At 41.2% G+C, this 21,542-nt stretch overlaps 1 protein-coding gene across 4 annotated transcripts in view; it reads right to left on the bottom strand.

The window, feature by feature from the left end:
- The window catches only part of LOC140191556 (phosphofurin acidic cluster sorting protein 1-like), a 294,121-nt gene that overhangs the window by 156,567 nt on the left and 116,012 nt on the right, over window positions 1-21,542 (bottom strand). The gene's annotated exons all lie outside the window — the stretch shown is intronic.

Genomic DNA, 21,542 nt, shown 5'->3' with positions numbered 1-21,542 from the left:
CTCATATACCAAGATGTTGCTTATCAATGTCTGTTCGGTGTTTATTGCAATCATTTCTCAGAAGCTGGTGGGTAAACTGTCCTTTTTGGGTCTCAACACCTCTCTCTGTAACTGGATCTTGGACTTCTTGACAGAAAGACCACAATCAGTCTGTGTTGGCAGCAACATCTCTAGCTCAATCATGCTGAGCATTGACGTCCACCAGAGCTGAATGCTCAGCCCACTGCTGATGCATGAATGTATTGCTAGATCCAGTTCAAACCAAATGATCAAAATTGCTGATAACACAATGGTGGTTGGCCTCATCAACAACAATGTTGAGACAAAGTAAAGAGGATGTAGAATGGCTGATAGATTTGAGTCTCAACATCGCCAAGACTAAAGAATGACTAAGGACTTTAGAAAGGCACAGGCTGCCCATTCCTCATTGCATATGAATGCTCCTCCATGAGAGTTAGGAGCACAAAGTTTCTGGGTGTCCACAAAACAGACAATCTCACCTGGTCCCTCAACACCACCTCTTTAGCCATGAAATCACAATAACATCTCCACTTCCTGAGGAGATTGAGGTGAGCGAGGATTCCAACTCCCCCACACCCCCCCACAATTAAAACCAATTCTTTCAGAGAACCATGGGGAGTGTCCTGACCAGCTGTGTCACTGTCTGGTATGGGAATTTTAAGACATCTGACCACAAGACCCTACAAAGGATTGTGAGGACTGCTGAGAGGATCACCGGGGTCTCTCTTTCATCCATCCAAGATATTTATCAGGTGCACTACATATACAGGGCTTTAAGCATTTTTAATGATCCCCCCCATCTGTCCAACAATCTCTTTGAACCCACATTATTTCTTAATCTATTTGTGGTAATATTAGCTTTGTGTTGTGTGTGAGTTCTATGTACTATTTACACCTTGGTCTGGAGGGACGTTGTTTCAGTTGGCAGTATACATGCATATGGTTCAATGACAATAAACTGAGCTTGAACTTGATGGTTGTTTCTGAACCTGTGTGGAATCTCAGCCCATTAAAACACTCCTCAAAAATTAAACCTTTCATTCCTGGGATCATTCTTATGACCTTCCTCTGAACCCTCACCAAAGCCAGCACATCTTTTCTTAGATAATGGGCCCAAAACTACTCACAATACTCCAACTGTGGTCTCACCAATGCCTTATAACACCACAGCATTACATCCTTGCTTTTATATCCTAGATTTCTTGAAGGCAAATGCAACGGTAGCATCCATTTCCATACCACCAACCCAACCTGTAAGTTAACCTCCCACATCAAAGTTGCTGGTGAACGCAGCAGGCCAGGCAGCATCTCTAGGAAGAGGTACAGTCGACGCTTCCGGTCAAGACCCTTCGTCAGGACTAACTGAAAGCTCTTCTTTCAGTTAGTCCTGACGAAGGGTCTCGGCCGGAAACATGTGTGTGGCTTGAATTTCCAGCATCTGCAGATTTCCTCGTGTTTGTGTAAGTTAACCTTTAGGGATTCCTGCATGAGGACTCACAAAACCTTTGCAGCTCTGATTTTTGAATTTTCTCCCCATTTAGAAAATAATCGTCGCCTTTATTCCTTCTAACAAAATGCATGACCATATACACTTCCCTACACGATATTGCATCTGCCATTCTTTTCTCATTCTCCCAATTTGAGTAAGTCCTTTTGCAGACACCTACTTCCTCAACACTATCTGCCCCTCCACCTATCTTTGTATCATCCACAAACTTGCCCACAAAGCCATCAATTCCTTCACCTAAATCATTGACATATAACATGAAAAGGAGTAGTTCCAACACCGACCCCTGTGGAACATACTCTTTGCCTCCTGCCAGTCAGCAAATCTATTATCAATGTTAGTATCTTTCCTGTAATACCTTGGGCTCTTATCAGATTAAGCAGCCTCATGTGCAGCACCTTGTCTAAAACCATCTGAAAATCCAAGTAAACATCTTCTGACTCTCCTTTGTCTATCCTGCCTGTTATTTCCTTAAAGAATTCCAACAGATTTGTCAGGCAAAATTTCCCCTTAGGGAAGCCATGTTGATTTTGGTCTGTTTTGTCATGTGCCTCCAAGTACCCTGAAACCTCACCCATCCTACATTTTTTCCAACCACTAAAGTCAGGCTAACTGGCCTATAATTTCCTTTCTCCTGCCTCCCTTTCTTGTTAAAGAGTGAAGTGACATTTGCAATTTAGCAGTCCTCTAGAACCATTCCAGAATCTAATGTTTCTTGAAAGATCATTACTAATGCCTCCACAGTCTCCTCAGCTATCACTTTCAAGATCCTGGGGTGTAATCCATCTGGTCCAGGTGACTTATCTACCTTCCCAAGCACCTTCTCCTCAGTAATAGCAATGACACTCACCTCTGCCCCAATGATACACTCACATTTCTGACATTCTGCTAGTGTCTTTCATAGTGAAGATTGATGTAAAATACTCAATACGTTTATCTACCATTTCTTTGTTCCCCATACTACATCTCCAGTGTAATTTTCCAGTGGTCCGATATTCATTTTCATCTTACTTTTACTCTTTATATATCTGATAAAAATTATGTATCTTCTTTTGCATTGCTGGCTCACTTACCCTCATATTTCATCTTTTCTCCCTTGGTGGCTTTTTAAGTTGCTTTTTGTTGTTTTTTAAAAACTTCTCTATCTTCTACCTTCCCACTCATTCTGGCTAAGTTACAAGACTATAAGACCTGAGACACAGGATCAGAAGTAGGCCACGCAGCCTATCAAGTCTGCTCCTCCATTTCATCATGGCTGATCCCGGATCCCATTCAACCCCATACACCTGCCTTCTCACTATTTCCCTTCATGCCTGACCAATCAGGAACCTATCAACTTCTGCTTTGAATATACTGGCTTTACCGCAAACTGTGGCAAAGCATTCAACATATTCACCACTCTTTGGCTAAAAAAATACCTCTTTACTTCTATTCTAAAAGGTCGCACCTCAATTTTGAGGTTGTGCCTTCTAGTTCTGGATACCCCCAGCAGAGGAAACATCCTCACCACATCCACCTTATCTAGTCCTTTCAACATTCAATAGGTTTCAATGAGATCCCCACACATTCTCCTGAATTCCAGTGAGTACAGGCCCAAAGCTGCCAAAAGCTCCTCATATATTGACACCTTCATTCCTGGAATCACCCTCGTGAACCTCTTCTGAACTGTCTCCAAAGACAATACATCCTCTCCGAAGTAAGGGGCTCTGTTGACACTCTAAGTGCAGCCTGACTAGTGTCTTATAAAACTTCAGCATTATCTCCTTGCTTTTATATTCTATTTCCCTTGAAATAAATGCCAACATTGCACTTGCCTTCTTTACCACAGACTCAACCAATAAATTAACCTCCTGGGAGTCTTGTGCAAGGACACCCAAGTCCCTCTGCACCTCTGATATTTGAATTCTCTCCCCATTTAGATAATAGACTGCACTATTGTTCCTTTTACCAAAATGTATTATCATACACTTCCTAACACTGAATTCCATCTGCCACTTTTTTGCCCATTCTTCTAATTTTTCCAAGTCCTGCTGTGATCACATTATTTCCTCAGCACTACCTACCCCTTCACTTATCTTCATAAAATCCACAAACTTTGCCACAAAGCCATCAATTCCACCATCTAAATCATTGACAAACAATGTGAAAAGTACGGGTCCCAATGCCGACCCCTGAGGAACACCACTAGTCACTGGCAGCCAACCAGAAAAAGCCTCCTTTATTCCCACTCACTGCCTCCTGCCTGTCAGCCATTCCTCTATCCATGTCAGTATATTTCCTGTAACACCATAGGATTTTATCTTGTTAAGTAGTGTCATGACAGACACCTTGTATGGCACATGGCCAAGTGGTTAGGGTGTTGGACTAGCGATCTGAAGGTCGTGGGTTTAAGCCTCGGCCGGGTCAGCATGTGTGTCCTTGAGCAAGGCACTTAACCACACAATGCTCCAGTCTATCCAGCTGAGAATGGGTACCGGCATGTTGGGGGTTAACCTCGCGACAGACTGGCGTCCTATCTGGGGGGGGAGTCTCATACTCTCAGTTACTTCACGCCATGGAAACTAGCATAAGCACCGGCCTGATGGGCCACAAGGCTCGTGACAGACTTTAATTAATAATGAGAGACACCTTATCAAATGCCTTCTGAAAATCTAAGTAAGTGACATCATTTGTCCACCCTGCCTGTTACTTCCTCAAATAATTCTAACAGATTTGTCAGGCAAGATTTCCCTTTACAGAAACCATGCTGACATTGCCTTATTTTATGATTAGTTTCCAAGTACCCTGAAACCTCGTCCTTAATAATGGACTCCAACACTTTTCCAGCCACTGTGGTTAGGCTAACTGACCTATAATTTACTCCTTTTTGTCTTCTTCCTTTCTTAAAGAGTGGAATGACATTTGCAATTTTCCAGACCTCTGCAACCATCCCAGAATCAAGTGATTCTTGAAAGATCATGACCAATGCATCCGTTATCTCTTCAGCAACCACTTTCAAGACTCTGGGATGTCATCCATCTGGTCCAGGTGACTTATCCACCTTTCAGTTTGCCTAGCACTTTTTCTTTGTAATAGCAATGACACTCACTCCTGTTCCCTAACACTAACAGACCTCAGGCATGTAGCTAGTGTCTTCCACGGTAAAGACTGAAGCAAAGTACAGTACTTATTAAGTTCACCTGCCATTTCTTTGTCCCCCATTACTACCTCATCAGCATCATTTTCCAGTGATTCGATATCAACTCTTATCTTTCTTTCATTTTTTATATAACTGAAAAAACTTTTAGTATCCTGCTTTATATTATCAGTTTGTTTGCCATCATATTTCATCTTTCCCCTTCTTAAAGCCTTTTAGATACCTTTTGTTGGATTTTGAAAGCTTCCCAATCATCCAACTTCCCACTCACTTTTGCTTACTTATATGTCCTTTCCTTGGCTATTTTGTAGTCCTTAACTTCCCTTGTCAGCCGCAGTTGCTCCTGTGGGACATATCTATCCTGCACCATGTGAACTATACCCAGAAATTTCAGTCACCTCTGCCACCATCCCTGCCAGTACCCTCCTGCAATCCACCTGGGCAAGCTCCTCTCTCATGCCTCTGTAATTCCCTTTATTCCATTGTGATACTGATACATCTGATTTATGCTTCTCTCAAATTGCAGTATGAATTCAATCATATTAAGATCACTGCCTGCTAAGGGTTCCTGTACATTAAGCTCCCTAATAAGATCTGGGTTGTTACACAACACCCAATCTAAGATAACCTTTCCCAAAGTAGTCCCGAGCCCAAGATGATCTAAAAAGCCATCTCATAGGCATTCAACAAATTCCCTCTCTTGTGATCCAACACCAACCTGATTATCCCAATCCCCTTGCATATTGAAGTCCCTCTTTACAATTGTGACATTACCCTTATTACATACCCTTTCCAGCTCCTTTTGCAATCTCATCCCCACATCTTGGCTACTCTCTTATATGCCCTCTCTTTTGTTTTTATGCTGTATTTCACTTACCTGTCAGCCACAGTTACCTCATCCTCCCTTTAGAATACTTCCTCATCTTTGGAATATATTTTTCCCGTGCTTTCCAAAATGCTCCCAGAATCTCCAGCCATTACTGTTCTGCTGCCATTCCTGCTAGTGTCCCCTTCCAATAAACTTTAGCCAGCTCGTCTCTCATGCCTATGTAAATCCCTTTACTCCACTCTAATATTGATGCATCTGACTTCAGCTTCTCCCTATCAAACTACATGGTAAATTCCATCATATTATGATAACTGTCTCCTAAGGGTTCCTTTACCTTAACCTCCCTAATCAAATCTGGGTCATTACATCACACCCGGTCCAGATTTGCCATTCCCCTAGACAGCGCAACCACAAGCTACTCTAAAAAGCCATCTTGTAGGCATTCTACAAATTCCCTGTCTTAGGTCCAGCACCAACCTGACTTTCTCAATCTACCTGCATATTGAAATCCCTCATGACTAACACAACACTGCCTTTTCTTTCTCCTTTTGTAATTTGTGGCCCACATGTTGGCTACTATTCAGAGGCCCGTATAACTACTTTTCACCCTTGCTGTTTTTTAACTCTACTCATAAGGATACTACATCTCCCACCCCCAAGTCACCTTTTTCTAAGGATTGGACTTCATTTTCTTACCAACGGAGCCACCCGACCCCCTCTGTGTACCTGCCTAACCAGTCAATATACTATCTGCTCTGCATCTATAGATACTTGTAAAAGTTTTGGTGACATGCCAAATCTCTGCAAGCTTCTAAGTAGAGGCGGTGTGCCTTCTTTGTGTTGACACTTATGTGCTGGTCCCCAGACAGATCCTTTGATATGATAATACCAAGGAATTTAATGCTACTGACCCTCTCCACCTACATTCCCCTAATGAGGATTGGCTCATGGAGCTCTGGTTTCTTCCTCCTGTAGTCAATCATCAGTTCTTTGGTTTTGCTGACTTTGAGTGAGAGGTTGTTGTTGTGGCACCACTCAGCCATATTTTCAATCTCTCTCCTATATGCCAATTCGTCAACACCTTCTCATTGCTGTCAGTGGTAATTTGTAAAAAGGATGCTGATAATTTACTAAGAATCACATTTCAGCATAATTTTGAGGATTGAAAGAACTCTAAAAATTATTCTTATTTTACCTAAATATTTTAAATTTCAATTCTATTCCAGAGTTGAAATCAATTTCAGGTATCCAATATATAATATACAAACTTAATGAAAACTTAGATTCTATTATTGTAAGAATCCTTGATAATCTGTATCTTCACAGCAATCAGTACTTCACAGTCAACCTGGTGTTAATGTTGAGAAATTTGGTAAACAGCAGTAAACTTATTCCCTCATTTATACCAGGCTTTTTCATATTAACAGACTGTTGGAAACGGAGAAGAAGGCAGTACAATTTGTAGCCATTTCACATACATGTCACACCACTGCATAAAGCAGTTTCTGAATCCTTCAAAGACTGAAACTTCAACAAAGCTGCAAAAAACAATGCCTGAATTTTTAACATGTATTGATGAAACATCAGGTTTTAACCAAATTAATGATTATTAAGACACTGACATTTGCATAGAGGCAGAAAGGCATATTGGAACGAGGCCTGCTTATATAATCCGCTTTCTCGGATTAAAGTTTCAACAGATGGGAGAGAATCAGTAGAATCACATAAAGGGCTGACTTTGTACTAATCTGCATCCACTTGCTTGCACTGAAAGAGATTGATTTTATAACCAATGTGCAAATCAATTCAAGCTTCATAATAGTGCTTCTAAATAAACAAGTCAGACCACATCATGGACTCAGCCAGCACAAACACAGGCAATTTTGTCCACCATTTACCTGCTGAACTTGACTGTCCTTTTAAATTTTCTGCAAAAATCTGTGCTGATAGTCCAACATTTCCCACTTTTGTACAGTATGCAACTCCATAAGTTACTCCATTGGTTACTATCAACCCATATACAGTTTGTGAGCCCTGTAGAGTGTGATCTGGTCTTCACATAAGTCCTAAAATGAAATAAAGAGTACCCAATTAAATAAATAACAGAAAACATTGTACTTGTTCAATTATTTATTGAGGAAAATTATGCAATATTACATGAATTTGTTGGAAAAAGTATGTGAACCTTTGCATTCAGTAACTGGTGTGACCTCCCCCCCGTACAGCAATAACTTCAACCAAACATTTCCAGTAACTGTTGATCAGTCCTGCACATCGGCTTGGAGGAATTTTAGGTCATTCCTCCTTACCAAACCTCCTCAACTCCGGGATGTTGGTAGGCTTCCTTGCATGAACTACTTGCTTCAGGCCTTTCACAACATTTCTATAGAACTACGATCAGGACTTTGACTCGGCCATTCCAAAACATGAATTTTCTTCTTTTTAAACCATTCTGTTGCTGATTTACTCATCTTTTGGGTCATTGTCTTGTTGTATTATCCAAATTCTATTAAGCTCAGGTGACAGACTGCTACCCTGACATTCTCCTGTAAAATGTCTTGATACAATTTTGAATTCATTGTTCCCTCAACAATTGCAAGCTGTCCAGGCCCTGAGGCAGCAAAGCAGCGCCAAACCATGATGCATCTTCCATGGTTCACAGTTGGGATGAAGTTTTGGTGTTGGTGTGCTGTGTCCTTTTCCTCCAAACATAGCAATGTGCATTTCTGCCAAAAGTTCAACTTTTGTCTCATCTGTCCACAGAACATTGTCCCAGAAGCGTCATCCTGGTTCAACCATGTAGGTGCCAGAGCCAAGAAGCTCACCAGTGCTCTACTTCCCGAGGGCACTAAAGAAATCAGGCACATCCTCTTTGATCCTCACTGATTTTTATCAATGCACCATGGAAACTATGCGGATGCATTACAGTTTGGGATGGCAATGTTCTCCTCATGATCGCAAGGAGCCACAGAGCTATGAACCCAGCTCATCACATCACTTTGTGCTGCCTTGGTGAAGCCATTGACATAATCTAAAGACCTTAGCCACCCCAGAAATTCTCTCTTGTACCTCCTCCCATTGAACAGAAAATACAAAACCCTGAAAGCAAGTATCATTAGGCTCAAGGGCAGCTTCTACCCTTTGGGTATAAAACTACTGAATGGACCCCTGGTACAATAAAATGGACACTTAACTTTACAATCTACCTCGTTATGACCTTGCACCTTATTGTCTCCATGGACTGTAACTGTAACACTTTATTCTGCTTTGTTTTTTTTAAATCTTGTACTACCACAATGTATTGTTGTAATTAATTGATCTGTATGGACAGTATGCAAGTTTTTCATTGTACCTCAGTATATGTGACAATAATATACCAATTTATCAATCAATTTGGACACCAGAACATTACTTTACACTGTGCAATATTGCTTGTTGTTTTCTCACAGAAGTTCCTGTCGCGTCATTAGCACAGGTCAGTAATGCATGTCAGATTTAAATTACTCCCAAAGTGAGTGTGAGATTTAAACAAGTAAAATATGGTGAGTTCATTTAGACATGGTTAAGAGACCATTCAAAAGTCTTATGACAGTGAGGTAGAAACTGTCCTTGAGCCTGGTGGTACAACTTTCGGGCTTTTGTGTTTCTTGTGATAGGTGGGGGGGAGAGAGAATGCATGGGGAGGGTGGTGTCTTTGATTATGTTGGCTGTTTTACAACAGCAACGAAAGTAAACAAAGTCTATAGAGGGAATCTGGTTTCCATGATGTGCTGGGCCATGTCTACAACTCTCTGCAGTTTCTTGCTGTCATGGGGAAAGCAAACCGAGATACAGTGAAAGATTCTTTTGTGTGCGCCATTCAGATCATGCCATACATATTACATTGAGGTAGTAACTGCCAATTAATTTGGGTTATTTCTTCACCTCCCTGAATAGATTTTAGATGAAGATTTTTGACAAGTTTTCTTCTGTGTCAAAAGATTTGCAAGGGTTCGATTTTCCACTTCAATCACACTCATTTAGCTCCATAGGGCATATCATGTGGTTCACACATCGAACATCAGACTCCCAGACCATACCCTCTTTTCAGAGCTTCCAAGTCCTGGCACAGAAAAGATTACTGGAGGAAATATTTCCAGCATTCTCTGAAAGACTCTGAGCAAAACAATATACCCACAAACTGGGGATGCATATCCCATTATTCCTCCAAGTGACACCACTGAACACACATCAAGTCCACATGCTGGTAACACAGAGACCATACACTAAAAGCAGAAGAAGCACACGATCTCACAAACTACCTACATACCCAATTCATCAAGTACCTCCTGTTCTACCTGTGGAAGAGTTCCAGGAGCCACTTCAGAAATGGAGTGGAAGCAAGTCTTGCTTGAGCCCAAAGCACAGCCAGAGGAGAAAAAATGGGAACAATAGCGCAATGATTACATCAGTAATTGTGACTTGCAATAACCATCCAGGGACACAAAATTAAATGTCATTGCAAACAGTTGATGAATTTAAATTCAGCTAATTAAATAATCTGAAATTAACAAAAATAGCTATGCTCCATAAAGATGACCATGAAAGTGATTCATCTAGTAGACCTGCTGCCTCATTGCTCCAGCGAACAGGATTTAACCCTGACCTCTGCTGCTGTCGGTGTGGGGTTTGCATGCCTTCCAGATGACCACATGGACTTCCCTTATATGCTCCAGTTCCATCCACATATCAAAGGTGGACAAGTTAATTGGTGACAATAAATTTCCCCTTACGTGTAGAGGAATGGAAGAAATTGGAGGAACTGATGCAACTATCAAAAGAATAGTTTGGAGGAAATAGGGGAAACAGAATTGCTCTGTGATCCAGCAACTCGGTGGGCTGAAAGGTTTGTTACTATGTGAAAATATACCAGATGGTCACTAAGAAACCATCAGGGAAGGAAATCTGGCCTTTATGTGATTTCATATTTTAACCGTTCTCTTAAGTAGATAGGTTCTACAGTTGTGTCAAAACCACTACATTTAAACTAATAAAGGTCAAGTTGAACAGACCAGCTAGTGTAAGATGAATTGAGAGAGAGCTGTCTCCAGACAATTTGATGCACTCCACATGACATCAAGGAATGGCTTAGAGCATTGAATGCAACAAAGACCTGATAACCACCAGTCGAAGACCTGTGCTTCGGAACCAACTGTGCCTCTAGTCAAGCTATTCCAGTAGAGCTACAACAATGTTCACAATCCTCTTTCAATCATCAGCAAAGAGCTGCAGCCAGTGTGATGAAGTGCTACTCACTCACTCACTGGGACCTCAGTAAAAGCACAAGGAATCAGAATCAGCTTTATTACCACTGACTTAAATTATATGAAATTTGTTGTCTTCTGGCAGCAGTGCAGTGCAAAAACGTGAAATTGCTGTAAATTACAAAATAGCTCCCGCCCTTCACGTGTGGCTTTGCTACTAAGCCCGGCAAAATCGTTTCTACTGGCAGAAGAAGGGGCAAACGTGGGTTACTGGCACCTTGAAACCAGTCACCTCAGCTAGATGGGACTCATTACTGTGGTCAGCAGCTCATCTCGAAGGAAAACTCTGATCTCAAACCTCCGCTGCCTTGTGGCTATACCCACTCAGGTGGAAGACTTTGGGAGTAAAACCCCAGGGAAAAATCCAGAGCTAGAGTCCCTAAGGTAGTCCTACATTGCATTCAATGTTGACTGATAACTCGTGCGACGCTGCTGGTACCAAATTGTATTGGTCCCTGCCTTGCCTTTGGCTTCATCAGATGCATGGAGAGTGGGAGCTTGCTACATGGGCAACAGCTTGCTCTCCATATCCTACAGCCCAGGCTTGCGTATCTAGACAGCTAGGATGAAATATCCATGGTCAACCCTGACTGATGGCAGCCTCAGACAGGCTCAAACAAAATAAGTAAATAGTGCAAATGATAACAGGTAGTGTTAGTGTTATGGACTGTTCAAAAATCTGATGGTGGAAATAGTGGCAAGTTTACGATAAGCTGCTTAAAGTGTGAACCGCGATTCACATCTTTGTTTCTCCATTACATCCAGTGCTGGATGTACATCTGCAACAGTGGGGAAACATGCAGCAGCAAGACTTGCTGTGAATTTAAAAGCTTGAAATAGTTGAGTGCATTCATTGAAAGCACCAAATCACTCATGTTGACAAAGCAAGCGAACAAGGACTGTTCAGTGCTGAGTCTGACCATCCTTTCATGGCAGAAGAAAATAAACTTTTGTACAGGAAATGCTTAGGAGCAGCATACAGATTAATCAAAAGTGAAGGGTATTGTTTTAGTCAAAGTGAGCTGATGGCCTCAACAGTGTCAGTAATTACAAAACAGAATCATACCTGAACACTGCTGAAATCTGTGGCAGACTGTTCCTTACAACTTTATTTACTCCTTTTACTGTTATTAGATTGCTCACTTTTACCAGAAACAAAACTCTTCATGACCTGATACATTCTGACTCTGTCCCCTAGAGTTGAGACCACCTACTTTATTGCAAGTTGTAAAAGTGGTTGAAGCTATCAGGAACTGCTCTACATAGTTCTCTCAGCCACTTCTTAATATCATATGGGTGAAATGAATTAGTGAAGATTGGTTTCAGTGATTATTAGGCTCAGCCACTTGGCATTTTAGTCTGAACGTGACTGTGAATGTTTCAGCTTGTCTGGGGCACTTGTCTGGCTTTCACTTGCCAGGGCACAGTGAAAGCAGGGAAAGAGATATTCAGTTAAACTGCATTTATTTCAATGAGTGAGGTTTAACAGGTAAGGCAGATGAACTCAACAGTGTCAATTGACTCAAAATACAAAAATAGCTGAGAGAAGGGCAGGACTAACAGTATTAGAGAATTGTCAGACATGGGATATCTTTTACAGGTTACAGAGTAGGGATAGCAAGTACTCTTTATAACCAAAGTAAACTTTATTCATAGTAAAAATCATTTACAATTATGAACTGTGCAATGTTTTTTCATTCTTACATTCATAGACAGGAGCGTTCAATTACAGTTCTTAAGATCAAGAGCACCATGACCTCTCACATGGCCCCGAGGTGGTACACTACTACCATAATTAAGGACCCTCCTCACCCTATTCAAGTATTAATACAAACAAGAATCAACCAGTCTTCAAAAACAACCATGTTTAAATGTAAAGTAAAAGCAATGATCAGTTTTGAAATTAAAAGTTGACATCACAGCATAGGCTGCTCAAAGGATATAGTTTGTCAGGTGACGTGGCAATGAAATATTCTCAGCTGCATGGGCCAAGTATAAGATAATTTGGCTATATTAAACTGGCCTACATCAAGCAAGGAACCCACAGCTAAGTTACTTTGCACCCTTCTTCCAGAGATCAAGGAGGGCTGCCAGAATAGACTAAATTTTGTCACTTGGTTTATTAAACGTGATTATAGGCATATTTACTCAATCAATACCTGAGATACTTGCGTACTCACAAAGTCAGCCCTCACAATACTAATCTTGGGCATCTGGTTCTCTATCCTGAGAAGCTTCAAGATGATCCGTGTGAATTGATTTATCACAACAAGGTGTTTGAACCTTCAGAGGTGTCTTATCACTTACAATATGCTCCTACTGTAAAAATATATACTTCAAAGGAACCATTTCCACCAAGAGGACCACAACCTTGTCATGGTTTGGAGGCTTGCCTGTCTAAATGTCCTGAGGAGCCATGTTGGCTGGAGTCAGGGCTCTTGGTAGGGTCACCATGCCGAACAGGTCAAAGGGTAGAGGTCAGACTAAGAGTCATCCACTATTCCTCCAGGTTCTGTGGTTCAGCTCACGGGTAACAACCTCTAATTGGCAAAGCAAAATTGTTACAGAAACAACAATAAAGAATCCTTCTATATCTAAATGTGATGGTATCCTGAGTCTCCACCTGGGATTTGCATGCCTGACAGTAGCGAAAACCGAGACAAAACTACTGACACAATGAAGGAAGCTCTGAACACCACCAGAGATGGAGGGCCTTCATTGCTGCCCTAAATGCCTGCCACGTAATGGGCAGTAAAGGAAATATTAAGGTAAACAACATGACTGTAGTTTTTGAAATTGTATTGAATCATCCACTGTTAACACTGTCTTTAAGAGTAATAAATCTTGACGTACTTTGAGTTTGGGAGACTCTAGCCAAAAGAGGGTCCCCTAGAGAATATCTACTTGTCGTGATGAGTAAGACTTTCATATCCACCAGTTCCCCAGTAACTTGGTCACAGTCACAAGAGAAGGTCAATGTTCCAGGATACAGATCTTACAGGTGTGACAGAGGTGCAGGTAAGCAAGGACAAGGGTGCTGCATTTTTGATAAGAGAAATGAAACAGCAGTACGTCATTTTTAGAGGATTACCCAATGAAGCCTTATAGATAGAACTTGAAAACAAGAAGTGGAGGGACTGTATTATAGACCAACTTCCATAGTCAGTGGGAACTTGAGCAACAGTGTGTAGAGAAATTGCTCATGGCTGTAAGAATAATAGGGATTTATCACTTGGGAGATCTTAATTTCCCCAGTATTGGCTGGGGTCAAGGGCCAGATGGGGTGGAATTTGTGAAGTATGTCCAGGAGAATTTCCTAAGTCAGTATATAAAGGGCCCAACTCAGTACTGGACCTTCTCGTAGGGAATAAGGCAGGGCAAGTCTCTAAGATGATAGAAAAGGATAGAACATGTCCACAAACTTGGATACTAAACTGAGTGAATTAGGCAGGATTTGGCAGAGGTCAAGTGGATAAGCCTGTTTGAAGGGAAAGGAACACAGTACAGGTGGGGGACTTTAAAGAATCCAGGAGCAGCATGTTCCTGTAAGGGTGGAGAGTAAACCTGGCAAGTTTAGGGAACCTTGGCTAATGTGAGACATTGAGACTGGTAAATAAAAAAAGAAAGAAGCATATTTTCGGTTTAGAAGATTGAGGTTGAGTGAATCCCTTAAAGACAATAAAAAGATTAAAAATGTTCTTCAGAGGAAAATCAGAATAAAGAGAAGGCATGAGATAGATCTAGCAGGTAGGGTTAAGAAAAATCCCAAGAGCTATATTCTATAGCTATATTAAGAATAAAAAAGTGCATAAGGAGAGAGTAGGTCCTGTTAGAGATCAGCAGGGCCACCTATGTATTGAATCAGAGGAAAAGGGTGGGACTTATAATGAATATTTCTCCTCGGAGTTTACTGAGGATAAAATCTTACTGCTCAAGAGATAAGGAGGACATTCACATTGCCAGAAAGGAGGCATTGCAACCCTACAGCACATTGAGGCGGACAAATCCCCAAGAGTTGATGCCCCGGATGGGCTAATTCTGCTCCTATGCCATATGGTTTTATTTATTTATCATATGTACATTGAAACATACAGTGAAATGTGTTATTTGCATTAACAACCAACACCCCAGGAACATACATTATATTGGGACTAACTGGGCAGGCACCATGGCTAGCATGGATTTGTTGGGCTGAAGGGCCTGTATCCATGTGATATTGTTGCATGACTCCATGACATACTAGGCCCTACCACTGTTGAGAATGGCAGTGTTCTTGAGATGCCCTGCTCCACTCCTGTTAGCTGTTTAATTGTTCATCTCCATTCACGACTAGATACGATAGAACTGCATTTCTTCAACCTGATTCATTAGTTGGATCAGTACAGCCATGTTGAAGTAGCTTCACCTGTCTGGCATCTCTATGTTTTGAAGATGTGATTCCTCATTATAGCCCATCTTGTCAGGGGAAACATCAATAACTAGTCTGTTTGGTTTGGTCCTGTCAAAATATTCTATATTTCAATGAGATCCCCTCATATTCTTCTAAACTCAAATGAACATCAGCTTTGCTGACCACAATTTCTCCTCATATGACTGTCCTGCCATCTCAGGTATCAGTCTGAGATGGCAAGACAGCCATTTACTGCACTCCACATTGGGCACTCTTTTTAAAGAAACCAAAACTGTAAACACTACTGGGATGTGCAAATCATCATTCCTCCTGCATCAAAACCTCCCAAATTAAAGGTGTATCATTCACCTTCATTCTCAATTCAAAGTTGTAAGTAAATTTATTATCAAAGTATAAATATGTCACCATAAACTGTATGTACAACCCTGAGATTCATTTTCTTATGGGCAATCACAGTAAATATAGTAAATGAACGATTATACCCAACAGGATGGATAAACAACCAATGTGCAAAAAAAAACAACAAACTGTGCAAATACAAAAAGAAAGAGGAAAAGAAAGAAATAATAAATGAATATGCAAAAAATACCAACAACATGAGATGAAGTGTCATGAGCCCTGAAGGCCACTACAGCAAGCCATGAAGGGTTGGGCTTCCAAGTTTCTTGAGCACCTGTATTTACTAATTATTGGCTTAACTAGGGTAGTTAAAGCCCTTGTGCTTTTTCTTTAATCGTGTCAAGTTAATTGCATGGGTTGTATCTATTCTGCGATTATTTAAAGCATACTCCCAATTACTCATCTTGTAGTGTTGCTTGGTTATGTCTCTAGTTTTGTTGGAATTCCTATGTATGAATTCTTGTTTCAGTCTCTACAGGGAAGTGTGTCAGCCCTCTGCACCTTGGTTGTCATTGGTGGCACTCACCATGACATGAAGAATTCTTGAAAGTGAGTTCATAGGTTGTGGGAAGTTCAGTGATGGGGTGAGTGAATTTATGCCCTCTGGTTCAAGAGCCTGATGGTTGGGGGTAATAACAGCTCCTGAACCTGGTGGTGCCAGTCTTGATGCTCCTGTACTACCTTCCTGCTGGCAGCAGTGATGATGGGGGCCATTGATGTTGAATGTTGCTTTCTTGCAAAAGCACTCTGTATAGATGTGCTCAAAAGTGGGGAGGGCTTTACCTGCAATGGACTAGACAGTATCCACTACTTTTTGAAGGATTTTCTGTACAGAGGCATTAGTATTTCCATACCAGGCCATGATGCAGCCAGTCAATATACTCTCTGCCATGCATCCACAGAAGTTTGTCAAAAGTTTCAGAAGACGTGGAATTTTTGTAATGTAAACTTTTTTTTTAAATAAAAGTACTGCTGTGCTTTCTTTGTAATAGCACCTTAAGTGCTAGACCCAGGACAAATACTCTGAAATGATAACACCAAGGAACTTAAAGTTTCTGACCCTCCACCTCTGAATCCCTGATGAAGACTCATGGATGCCTGGTTTTCTCCTACTGAATTCAATAACCTTTTTGGTCTTGCTGACATTGAGTGAGAGGTTGTTGTTGTGGCACCACTCAGCCAGATTTTCAATCAGCCTCTTATATGCTGATATGTCACCACTTTTGATTTGGCCAATGACAGTGGTGTTGTCAGTAAACTTAAATATGGCATTGGAACTGTGCTTGGCCTTATTGTCATAAGTATAAAGTGAGTAGAGTAAGGTGCTAACCACATAGCCTTATGGTCCACCTCTGTTAATGGAGACTGTAAAGATGTGTTTTGCCAGTCCAAATTGACTGGGGTTTGCAAGTGAGGAAGCTGAAGACCCAGTTGCACAAGGCGATACTGAGGCCTAGGTCTTGAAACTTATTGATTAGCTTTTTTTTTGGGGGGGGGGTGATAGTATTGAATGCTGAGCTCTGGTCAATGAAGAGAATCTTTGCTGTCCAGATGCTCCAGGATTGAGTGAAGAACAAACAAATGGCATCTTGTTGTGAGGGTAGGCAAATTAGAGTGGATCCAAGTTCCTTCTCAGGTAAGAGTTGATATGTTACCATGTTCTTCGCAGGCACTGGCATAATTGAAGTCTGCTTGAAGCAGGTAGGCACCACAGGTTGCTAAAACATGAGGTTAAAGATATTGGTGAACACTCCAGCCGGTTGATCAGCACAGGTCTTTAGTACTTGGTTAGGTACAATATCAGTGAACACTCCAGCCAGTTGATCAGCAACAGGTCTCTAGCACTCTGCTGGGTACCCAGTTTGGGCCAGATGCTTTCTGTGGGTTTGCCCTCCTGAAGGATGCTATCATGTCAGCCTTGGACTGAAATCACAGGATCATTGAAATCAATGGGAATTTGTGAAGGTGCCTCCATGTTTTGATGGTCAAAGTGAGCATTAAAAGCATTGAGCTCATTTGGGAGTGAAGCCTTGTTGTCACCTATATCACATGGTTTCATTTTGAAGAAGTGATGGCATTCAAACCCCGCCCCAGCTCTTGAGCATCCTTCAGTGATTCATGTTTGGCCCAGAGTTGCCACTTTGCACATGACATGGCTTTCCAAAAGTTGTACCTGGATTTAACTTGGTTATTAGACCTGAATGTCACTGATCTGGTCCTCAGCAGATTGCAGATCTCATGGTTCACCTATGACTTCTGGCTAGGGAAAACTGAATGGTGTTTGAGGATACACTCATCTGAGATTTTTATAAAGTCAGTGACAACTATGGTGTATTTGTTCAGATCTTCTGAGTCCTTGAACACAGCCCAATCCACTGACTCAACCCATAGCCGTTCCTTTCCCCCCTCCAACTATCTCCTTGTCCTTGTCTCTGGAGCCTTGGTCTTTAGCCTCAGCCCATATGCAGGACAGCTAAGTGAGCAGATTTCTTGAAATGCAGTCTAGTCATAAAATGGTAGGCATTCCTAATTGTAGACTAACATTGGTCGAGTGTTGGGACCCTCTAGTGCTGTGGGCGATACATTGATGATAATTAGGCTGATAGTTCTTCAAGCAAGCCTAATGGGAAATCCCCCAACAATGATTTGAAAGGCATCAGAGTAAGTTGTTTCAACAGTGGCCTTTGGGTGGTATGTAAACTGTGGTCAGGATCATGGAAGAGAACGGTCAGCTCTTAATCATTACATGATCCAGCCTCAGGAAAACAAGAGTGTGAGAAGAACTCTGCATGCGAGCACCACAAAGAATTCATCATGAAACAACCCCCCCCCCCCAACTTCCTGCTTTCTGAATCAGCAGCCAGTCCATCCGGTGTATTGAAAACCCCTTGGGCTTTACCACTGAATCGGGCATGTCCTGAGTGAGCCATATCTCCATGAAACACAGTACACAGCAATTCCTTATTTCCCTCCAATAAAGCAACCTTGCCCTTGGGTACTCCATCTTCTCTGGCACCTGTATATTTGCTAACAAAATGCTGGGTACAGGAAGTTGCATTTTATACTACATCTATGTTCGCCACTCATCTTGTCCAAATCATTTTGAAGTTCTATGCATCTTCTTTGCAACTCACAATCTCACCCAATTTCCTATCATAATTTAATTCCTTCTTCCAAAACATTGATATGTATTGTAAACATAAGAGGCTCAAGCACTGATCCCACTGCAAGAACAGCAGGAGGAGGCTATTAGGTCCTTTGTCGCTGATTACCCCCATCCAAGAAGATCATAGCTGATCTACCTCAAGTACCATTTTCTTTTCCTACCTCTGTATCCCTTGTTCCTCTAGAAAGCTATAGCTCTGTTTTGACTGAACGCAATGCCTAAGCCTCCTTGATTTCCTTTGATCAAAAATTCCAAAGATTCATTCTCTCTGAAGAATTCCCCCTTATTTCAGTCCTATGGTCTATTTTGAGTTCTGGACTCCTTAGGCAAGGGAAGAGAAGTTGCACGGTTTTGGACATGTTTTCCATGCAGGTCCAGTAACTTGAGCTAAATCTTGACCTCAGCTTCTATCTTGTGACTGTGTGGAATTTCTTTGGGTACTTGTTTCCTCCTGCATCCCAAAGGTAGGTTAATTAACCGCTGGAAATTATCCCCTGCCTAGGTGGGTGGCAGGAGAATCAGCATGGAGCTCATGGATATGGAACTCATGACACAGATTCAATGGGCCAAACGGCTGCTTTCTGCGCTGTTATGATATGTAAGAAAAAAAACACACACACAATTACCCTTTCAAGCTTTTAATGAATTTTGTATTTTTCATTCTTATAAACTCTGGGGAGAGCCTGAACTACTACTACTCTCCTAACATAACAAATTCCCCTTCCCACATACCCTCGCAGGACTCAGTCTGGTGAATCTTTATTACACTCTCATTATAGGTATAGGTTCCGCGGATATAGAAACCGAGTATTATACTCAAGGCTCCACGCAAGTGAAATAAAACATTTTACTCTTGTACTCCCAATTACTCTGATGTGCTCCATTGAATAAATTTATTTTAAAAGCTTGTGACAGTCTTACAATACATTAGGCAAACAGTACTTGCATATCAGATGGGGTCAGGGTGAATTGAAAAGGGTGGATTTGAGAGTTGTTATAGAGACATTTTGTTCCTGAGTATAAATTACTGGGTACTCACAGGCCCACAAATTCCAACAGGCTTTTTCAGTGTCACAATGTTACCATTCATATTACAGTTCTAAAAATATGCAGCACAATAGCTATTTCCCAAGGCCCAGTTTATGGTTATGGGCAGTTAGAAGACAACAAAAGTATGCACTGAAACATTCTAAGAAGAACTCTCATCTGCAGTCCTGTAGTCTGACTGGACTGTGGTTTAATTTCAACTGAAGACCCGAATGACCTTCTTTCATTAGTATGCCATAAGAAGCCCAAGGCCAGTACTGCTCTCCTATCTTGCTTATTATTTGATGCATTCTATTTGGCGCTATTCATTTGTTTCACATTAATCTTCAACCTGTACACTTAAGTGACAAGGTTAAGCAATGTTTTGTCTACTTAATGCACTGTTACCAATAAAGGAAAGGAAGACCAGCAATCCAGATCGTTTGACGTAACCCAAGAACATCCCAAAACTCCTCACAGCCAATATACTACTACTGTAGTTTTGTCATTGTGTATTGTCCATTTGAACACAAAGCTCCCACAAACTGCAACATGATAGTGATCAGGTAAACTATTTAGTGATACTGAATGGTGGATAAATGTTGGTCAGGATACCTGTGAGGATTCCCATACTCTTCAAAACTCTGCTATGTGGTCTTTGACACCCCATCCCAGAAAACAATAGGCTTCTAAAAGAATGCCTCCTAAAATTGGGAGTAGGCTGTGTCAGCACAGATGACCACAATCAACCCTGATGCAAGATCTAGATTTATTAAATTACTTGAGTTTAAATGGACAGACTGAAACATGCCTTCCCAAATCAATAGTCACACCTATGAATATCATTAATTCATAGTCATAGAGCATAGAAACAGGCCCTTTTGCCCAAAATTATCTATAATAACCAAAATGCTAATCTAAGCTAGTATAACATGCCTGCATTTGGCACATATCCCTCTAAATCCTTTCTATCCATGACTAGTCTAAATATTTTTAAAACATTGTAATCATACCTACCTCTACTACTTCCTCTGGTGGTTTGTTCCATACACCCACCACCCCGTGTGCAAATCTTGCCCCTCAGATGCTCTGTAAATGTTTACCTTCTCGCCTTAAATCTATATCATCTAATTTTAGATTCTCCTATACAGGGAAAAGATGGGTTAGATAATTCAATCTACTCCCCTCCAAATTTTATATACCTTTATAAGTTCACCACAGCCCTTTCCCCCAGACCTACATACCATCCTCAAGCTCTTGTTCCAACCCCTTCACCTCAGCTTTTTTATTATTGGCTATCTTCTTTCTTTCCTGTCCTGTTGAAGGATATTGACCTGACATGTCGACTGTCCATTTCTCTCCACAGACTAGGTGAGTTTCTTCAGTATTTTGTATGTTGCTTCTGATTAATGCAAACAGTTTTTACTTGGTTGTCACACCAACCAAAACAGCCAGGCTAATTACAAAGAGTCAGAGTACTATATAGCATGGAAACAGATTGTTCAGCTCAACTCATCTGTACCAACTAAGTTGCTTTACTGGGTTAGTAAATTTTGATGGAAAATATTAAAGAAACAAAGAGACACAAAGGGAAAGTGTAAGAGACTGGCTGCAAATGTCAAAAAAAATCTGTAAACATGTGAACAGAAGAACTTCAATGAAAAGTGGGACCTATCAGAAGAAATCTACTACTCAGAAAATCTACAGAAACTTGAAAGATGACAACTGGTATCCACTTTCACTG

The sequence above is a fragment of the Mobula birostris genome, chromosome 2 (genome assembly GCF_030028105.1).
Source record: "Mobula birostris isolate sMobBir1 chromosome 2, sMobBir1.hap1, whole genome shotgun sequence".
In the NCBI taxonomy this organism is placed as follows: Eukaryota; Metazoa; Chordata; class Chondrichthyes; order Myliobatiformes; family Myliobatidae; genus Mobula; species Mobula birostris.
This window is presented reverse-complemented; position numbering and strand designations above follow the sequence as displayed.